We start from the raw sequence: 7,634 nt of genomic DNA, 5'->3' as shown, positions 1-7,634 counted from the left end.
AAACACAGGATCACCTTTAGGTGGAGGGGGTCCTCCTAGAGTTTCAATAGGCAAATTGTGTTTAAGGAGAGGTTGTTGTTCAAAGAATATTTTATCTATTTTGTTTCTTTCATGCAAGTGCATATCATTTTCATGGTCTAGCAAATATTGTTCTAGTGGATCAGTAGGAGGTACGACAATAGAAGCAAGACCAATTATTTGATCTTTACTAGGTGATTCTTTATCATGAGGTTGTCTATGAACATAGAGAAATTAAACTCATGAGACACATCACCAAAATTAACACTGACAGTTTCTTTAAGGCAATCTATTGTAGCATTGACAGTGTTCAAGAAAGGTCTACCAAAGATTATGGGACAAAAATCATCTTGTGGGGAACCAAGGACTAGAAAACCAGTAGGGTATTTTATTTTCCCACACAAGACTTCAACATCTCTAACAATCCCAAGTGGTGTGATGGTGTGTCTATTAGCAAGTTTAATTGTAACATCTATGTCTTCTATTTTAGCGGGTGTTATGTCATTCATAATTTATTGGTATAAAGTAAGAGGGATAGCACTCACTCTAGCACCTAAATCACATAAACTATGATAGCAATGATCTCCTATTTTAACTAAGACAACAGGCATGCCAACAGCAGGTCTATTTTTATCCTTTTCATCGGGTTTGGCAATTCTAGCAGCTTCATCAAATAAATAAGGGTATAAATAAATAACACGCGCATCAATGTTTTCGAACAAGAGATCTTTTACCATAGCAACACTAGGTTCTACTTTGATTTGTTCAGAGGGTTTAGGTGCTTTAATATTACTTTTGCGAACCACGGTTGAAACCTTAGCATGTTCCTTTATCCTAACAGGGAAAGGTGGTTTTTCAATACAAGCAGTAGGCACAGCTGGATCAACATTGTAAATGATAGCTTTATCTTTAGCTATAGCCGGTTCTTTAATTTCTTCTTTAATAGGGGGATGATATTTGAACCACTTCTCCTTAGGGAGATCAACATGATTAGCAAATGATTCACAAAAAGAGGCTACTATCTCAGAGTCAAGTCCATATATATTTAGTGCTAAACTTGTGAAAAGCATCGGTATTCACAAAGGATTTAACATAGTCAAACTCAAGCTTAATACCCGACTCTTTACCTTCTCAAGTTCCCAATCTTCAAAGTTGCATTTAATTCTTTCTATACGATCCCACCTGTATTATATAGTCTTCTTCATAAAAGAACTAGTACAAGAAGTATCGAGCATGGATTGACCATCACGAGAAAGTCGAGCATAAAAATTCTGAATAATAAATTCTCTTGAGAGATCATGATTCGGGCATGAATATAACATTGACTTAAGCCTCCCCCAAGGTAGAGCGATACTTTATCCTTCATGAGGCCAAAAATTATATATATAATTCCGACCATGATGAACTAGATGCATAGGATAAAACTTTTGCAGAAATTCCAATTTCAATCGATTCCAGCTCCAAGATCCAATATCATCGCATAGCCTATACCATGCCAATGCTTTTCCCTTCAAAGATAAAGGGAAACCCTTCTTAACTTCATGTCCGGGTAAACCTGCAAGCTTAAATAATCCACAAATTTCATCCACATGTTTCAGATGCATATCAGGATGTTTAGTTCTGTCTCCTGCATAAGGATCAGCTAGCAGTTGTTCTTTCATACCCGAAGGAATTTCATAACCAATATTTTCAGTAGGTGCATTATGTTGAGGGGCAACTCTTTGTGTTTCTGGTCGAGGTGAAGATACCCCGAACAAACCCCTCAAAGGATTGTTTTCCATGGTAAAAAGTGACAATAAATTTAAGCATGTAATATCAATTTTTCCTTATCGATTTCCACTTACCAAGAGCGCTTCACTCCCCGGCAACGGCGCCAGAAAAGAGTCTTAATGACCCACAAGTATACGAGATCAATCGTAGTCCTTTCGATAAGTAAGAGTGTCGAACCCAACGAGGAGCAGAAGAAAATGACAAGTGATTTTCAGCAAGGCAATTTCTGCAAGCACTGAAATTGTCGGTAACAGGTAGTTTGATAGCAAGATAATTTGTAACGGACAAGTAAAGGTAACGGTAAATAAAGTGCAGCAAGGTAGCCCAATCCTTTTTAGAAAACGACAAGCCAAAATGGTTTCTTATAATAAGCAAAGCGTTCTTGAGGACACACAAGAATTTCATCTAGTCACTTTCATCATGTTGGTTTGATTAGCGTTCGCTATTTTGATAATTTGGTATGTGGGTGGACCGGTGCTTGGGTGTTGTTCTTACTTGAACAAGCCTCCCACTTATGATTAACCTCCTCGCAAACATCCGCAACTACAAGAAAAGTATTAAGATAAAATCTAACCATAACATTAAACATATGGATCCAGATCACTCCCTTACGAAGTAGCGCATAAACTAGGTTTTAAGCTTCTATCACTCTCGCAACCCATCATCTAATAACTACTCCACAATGCATTCCCTTAGGCCTAAAAATGGTGAATTGTCATGTAGTTGACGTTCACATAACACCACTAAGGGAATCACAACATACATATCATCCAAATATCGAACACATATCAAATTCACATGATTACTTGCAACATGACTTCTCCTGTGACCTCAAGAACAAAGGTAACTACTCACAAATGATATTCATGCTCAAGATCAGAGGGGTATTAAATACCATAATGGATCTGAACATATAATCTTCCACCAAATAAACCATATAGTAATTAACTACAAGATGTAATCAACACTACTAGTCACCCACATGTACCAATCTGAGGTTCTGATACAAAGATTGAACACAAGAGATGAACTAGGGTTTGAGATGAGTCGGTGTTGTTGAAGATGTCGATGGAGATTGGCCTTCCAAAGATAAGAGGGTTGTTGGTGATGACGATGTCTTCAATTTCCCCCTCCGGGAGAGAAGTTCCCCCGACGGGGTTGCTCCGCCAGAGGGCAAAAGTGCTCCTGCCCAAGTTCCGCATCGAGACGGCGGTGCTTCGTCCCGAAAGTCCTCCTCTTATTTTTTTCTAGGTCAAAAGACCTGATATACCAGAAGATGGTCACCGGAGGTGGGCTAGGTTGTCCACCACTCACTAGGGCGTGCCTAGGGGGCCTAGCGCACCCTGGTGTCTTGTGGGCACTAGACAGTCCCCCTCCGGTAGTTATTTGCTCCAATATTTCTTATATATTCCAAAATATCCGTTAAATTTCAGCTCATTTGAGATGTGCAGAGTAGGCATCTCTGACGTAGCTTTTTCAGGTTCAGAATTCCAGCTACCAGTATTCTCCCTCTTTGTGTAAACCTTGCATATTATGAGAGAAAAGGCAATAGAATTACTCCATAAAGCATTATTATGCATAGAAACATTATAAATATCAGTAGGAAAACATGATGCAAAATGGACATATAAGTCCACAAGAGAGTTGTTCGTCATAGTGGTAAGTCTGATGTCCGTTATGGTCCAATGTTAACCTGAGATAGGGAGAGGATAGCGAATCTGAACTACTTCAACAGCAACGAGATGTTGTAGGTCATAATTAGAGAGGGTTATCCATAACATGTTCATGAGATCAGTGGAGGACATTTCCAGGTATTTCAAGCAAGCATTGTATGCTATCGGGGAGCTCAGAGTAAAGATGATCAAGTCACAAGCTGAGCAAACTCCTAGCAAGATTCACACTAGCCTAAGATGGTATCCATATTTTCAAGGTGAGCACTACTCATAGTTCATGCCTTCTCATGTTTGTATTGTTCTGGAACAACCATAACATGATCTTTTCATGCCATTTTCAGGATTCCATTCGCACAATAGATGGTACTCATGCTAGAGTGTTGAGTGCACAGTCTGCAACATACAGGGGTAGAAAGTACTACACAAGGCAGGATGTTCTTGCTGCTGTTGACTTTGCTCTGAAGTTCACATATGTGTTAGCTGGCTGGGAAGGATCAGCCACGATGCTAACATTCTATCTAACAGCATGTCTCGACCTAATGGCATCAATATCCTTGATGAAAAGTTCTACCTAGGAGATGCTAGCTATGAATATTAGTCTGGTGTTCTTCCACCCTTCAGAAAAACTAGGTACCATCTGAATGAGTTCTCTGGTAGGAACTATTCTAGGACTGCACATGAATTATTTAATCTCAGGCGCTTTATCCTCAGAATTACTATCGAGAGGACATTTGTAGCTCTGAAACAAAATCAAGATTTTGGGTCAGAAGTCATTCCACACTTCCCCACCCAGAGTAAGCTTGTTCTTCCATGTTGCATCCTTCATAACTGGATCCTACAACGGGGTTCTGATTACCTTGTGTCGGAGGAGGAAGATGTGATGGTTGATGATGCTGTTATCTCCATCCATGGTGTGGAGGCATTTGACAATGAAGTCTGGAAGTACAAAAGGATGCTGTAGGCTGAGGCAATGTGGGAAAACAAAGGTCAAACAAGGATATGAAGAAAAAACAACAACGGTAGAAGAAGAAACAACGGGAGCAGCAGAAGATGAATACGAGGATGGACTTCGACCTAGTTCGGCATCGATGAACACTCCCCTATTGATCCATATGACTATCAATTTGTATTGCTATTTGTTAGTAGCTAGAATGAACCACCATTTGTTATTAGTTTGGATGAACTATCATTTCTTTCCTAGCTAGGACTGAAACAATGCTTTAACTGTGTGTGGTAAGGTCACCACTAGCGAGAAGGGGTAATCACACCTTATGCCATACGCAACCAAACACCGTGTAGTGCGTCAACCTAGTGCAACGCAGGCAACCAAACACATGGTAAAAATTAGTTCCCTGATGCAGCCAACCTACATGCACGCAACAAAATGATGTGCACACGCTGTTTTGGTCTGTATTATCTCAGCCTGACCCAACTGAGACATACATGCATAGAGGCAAAAATAGTGCACGTAATCAAACCCGCCCTATGTTTTTTTTTCTTTCTTTCCTATGTTCTCCATTTTTTTGTTTTTCTTATAAAAAACGTGCGGAGTTTTTTCAGATACGAGGTGAATTTTTTCGTATAGATGTTGAACATTTTTAGAAACACTCAAAATATATTTTTGAAATACACATCAAATATTCGTCAAATGCACATTTAACATTTTTTAAACATGCTTAGAATATTTATCATAAATGTCATCAATACTTGTAAAAATGTGAAAAATATTTTTTTAAGTGTTTGAACTTTTTAAAATGCAATGAACTTTTTTTGAGTTGTAAGAACTATTTTCCAAAATTATGTGAACATTCTTTAAAAATGTCATGAAAATATTTTTGAAAACGTGTGAAGGTTTTCTTCTAATGTGACAAACCTATTTTTGAATGGTACAAAACTTTTTTAATTATGTGTTTATTGTTTTTACAATTGTATTTTTTAATATGTCATACAAGATTTTTTAAATACCTGAACATTTTAAAATGTACAAACTTTTTTTAAATTTGTGCAAACTAATTTTTACACTCCATTAACTTTTTCTAAAAATATAGTGAAGTTTTAGAAATTAAAGTATATAATTTTTTTAAATACATTTATTTAGAATAAGAAATATGAACAAAAGTAAATAAAAACAGAAAAAGAACAACAACAGATGAATGAAAAAAACTTGTGTGTATGTTTTTTAGGGGTACAATGATTCTTTATTCAACCAAGTTCAGCGGAATCGTTACAATGTCAAGTGGTTGAAGGAACCACACATTGTTCAAAAAAAAAAATCTTCCGATAGCGATTTATTGTTTGATTTATCGCTACTCTTGGAATGACCGATAAGATTACGCCTTATCTTCACCGTTTATTGTTTGGGCCAATTTATCACTTTGACAAGCAATTTATGAGGAATATACCAATAAATTGGGCCTATTCCTAACATTATGTTTGCAAAAACTATGTTTATTTATGTTTTGTGGACCTTGTTATGCAATATGTACTACTGTCCTATTTTGTTTGTTATTATACGAGGATTCAAATGCTAGGAATCATGGTAACACTTCTGTCCAATATTGTTTTGGCGTTGAATATATCATATTTTAGTGTTGGGAACCTGGGATTTGCAAAAACCGTCCAATTAATAGTTGATCGATAAAATCAATTAATCGACCAATTTTCGATTAATCTCTAATCCCTAGCTGATCGAGACCCTAACGATAAGCCATATACTCAACATTGGAACCACACATGCCTTACTACGCCTAGAGACAAAGCAAATTTAGCTACACTACCAGCCTTAAAAATTTGAGACCTTCTCTTATACATAAAATCACACTCCAAGAATTCTAAGTTACTGCTCAAATTTCCTTGATGATGGCGGCATGCCTCCCACCTTGATTTGACTCGATGTCTTTTATCACCGAGGAGCAATCTAAAAAAATAATAACCCGGGAGATGTTCAAATCATTGGTCAAAGCCAAAGCCTCGCGACATGCTAAGGCTTCCAACATTGGCACATCCGTAATACCCATGAAGTTGATCGCCAATGAGCCAATATTATTATCCGGATGATCCTGACAATTTGCAGCCGTGACACCTCCATCTCCATGTCTCCTAACAGCATCATCAACATTGATTTTCATATAACCAAACAGTGGCCTAATCCAAGGCTGCCGAACACTACTACAAACCGGCTCAGCACCATCAACATTGATTTTCATATAACCAAACGGTGGTCTAATCCAACGTTGCCGAACACTAGTACAAGCCGGCTGGGTAGCTGCTAGTTGTGGGCCAGCGACGGCTGTTAACTCGGCCATATAGCTCTTCACAAAAAGATGAGTGGACATCGGAGCTTCAAATTCTTGCTCATAAATGGCCTTTCTTCTCACGTACAAGACTGCCCAGAGGGTCACTACCATCTCAACAAAATCACCTCCTTGCAAAGAGTCATACATATAGCTCTTCATAAAAACATGTGTGTACGTGTAGCCTACCTCGCGTGAGACGTGGGCCAATCCGCAGCGACTATAGCTCGCATTAGGGCGCTTCCTATATAGTGCGGACGTCGCTGGCAAACGACGGTGGATCCTATTTGACGGCCGCGAGCGTCCAGCAGGAGGAGTGGCTTCGCTGAAGCGCTCGAGCAGCTGCGCGCGACGGGCCGGCCCACCTCGCGAATTAAAGCGTTGCCAGGCAAACCGGTTTTGGGAACCTTAGAAGGTTCCCTAAATCGGTTTTTTATACTCTTTGCCGGTTTTTTTGTTTTTTCCTGTTTCTTTATTCTTTTATTGTTTCTATTTTTTAAATTTTGTTTCTGTTTCTGTTTCTTTTTCTTTCTCTTTTTATTTATCCTTTTTCGTATTTATTTTCATCATTTGTTTTCAAAAAGTTTAAAATTCCTTATTTTCTTCATGATTTCATAAAAATCACAAAGGGTTTAAAATTTTGTTCACAATTCAAAATGTGTTCAGCGTACATTACAGAAATGTTCAATGTATATTTTAAATTTGTTCGGGATATTTCACAAAAATGTGCAATATTTATTTTAAAATTGTTCAGCGTACATTACATAAATGTTCAATGTGTATTTTAAATTTGTTGGGGACATATCACAAAAATGTTCAGTACATATTTAAAAATTGTTCAGCGTATGTTACAAAAATGTTCAATGTATATTTAAAAAAA

The sequence above is a fragment of the Triticum aestivum genome, chromosome 1B (assembly GCF_018294505.1).
Source record: "Triticum aestivum cultivar Chinese Spring chromosome 1B, IWGSC CS RefSeq v2.1, whole genome shotgun sequence".
Taxonomy (NCBI): Eukaryota; Viridiplantae; Streptophyta; class Magnoliopsida; order Poales; family Poaceae; genus Triticum; species Triticum aestivum.
Note: the sequence above shows the minus strand (reverse complement) of the source record.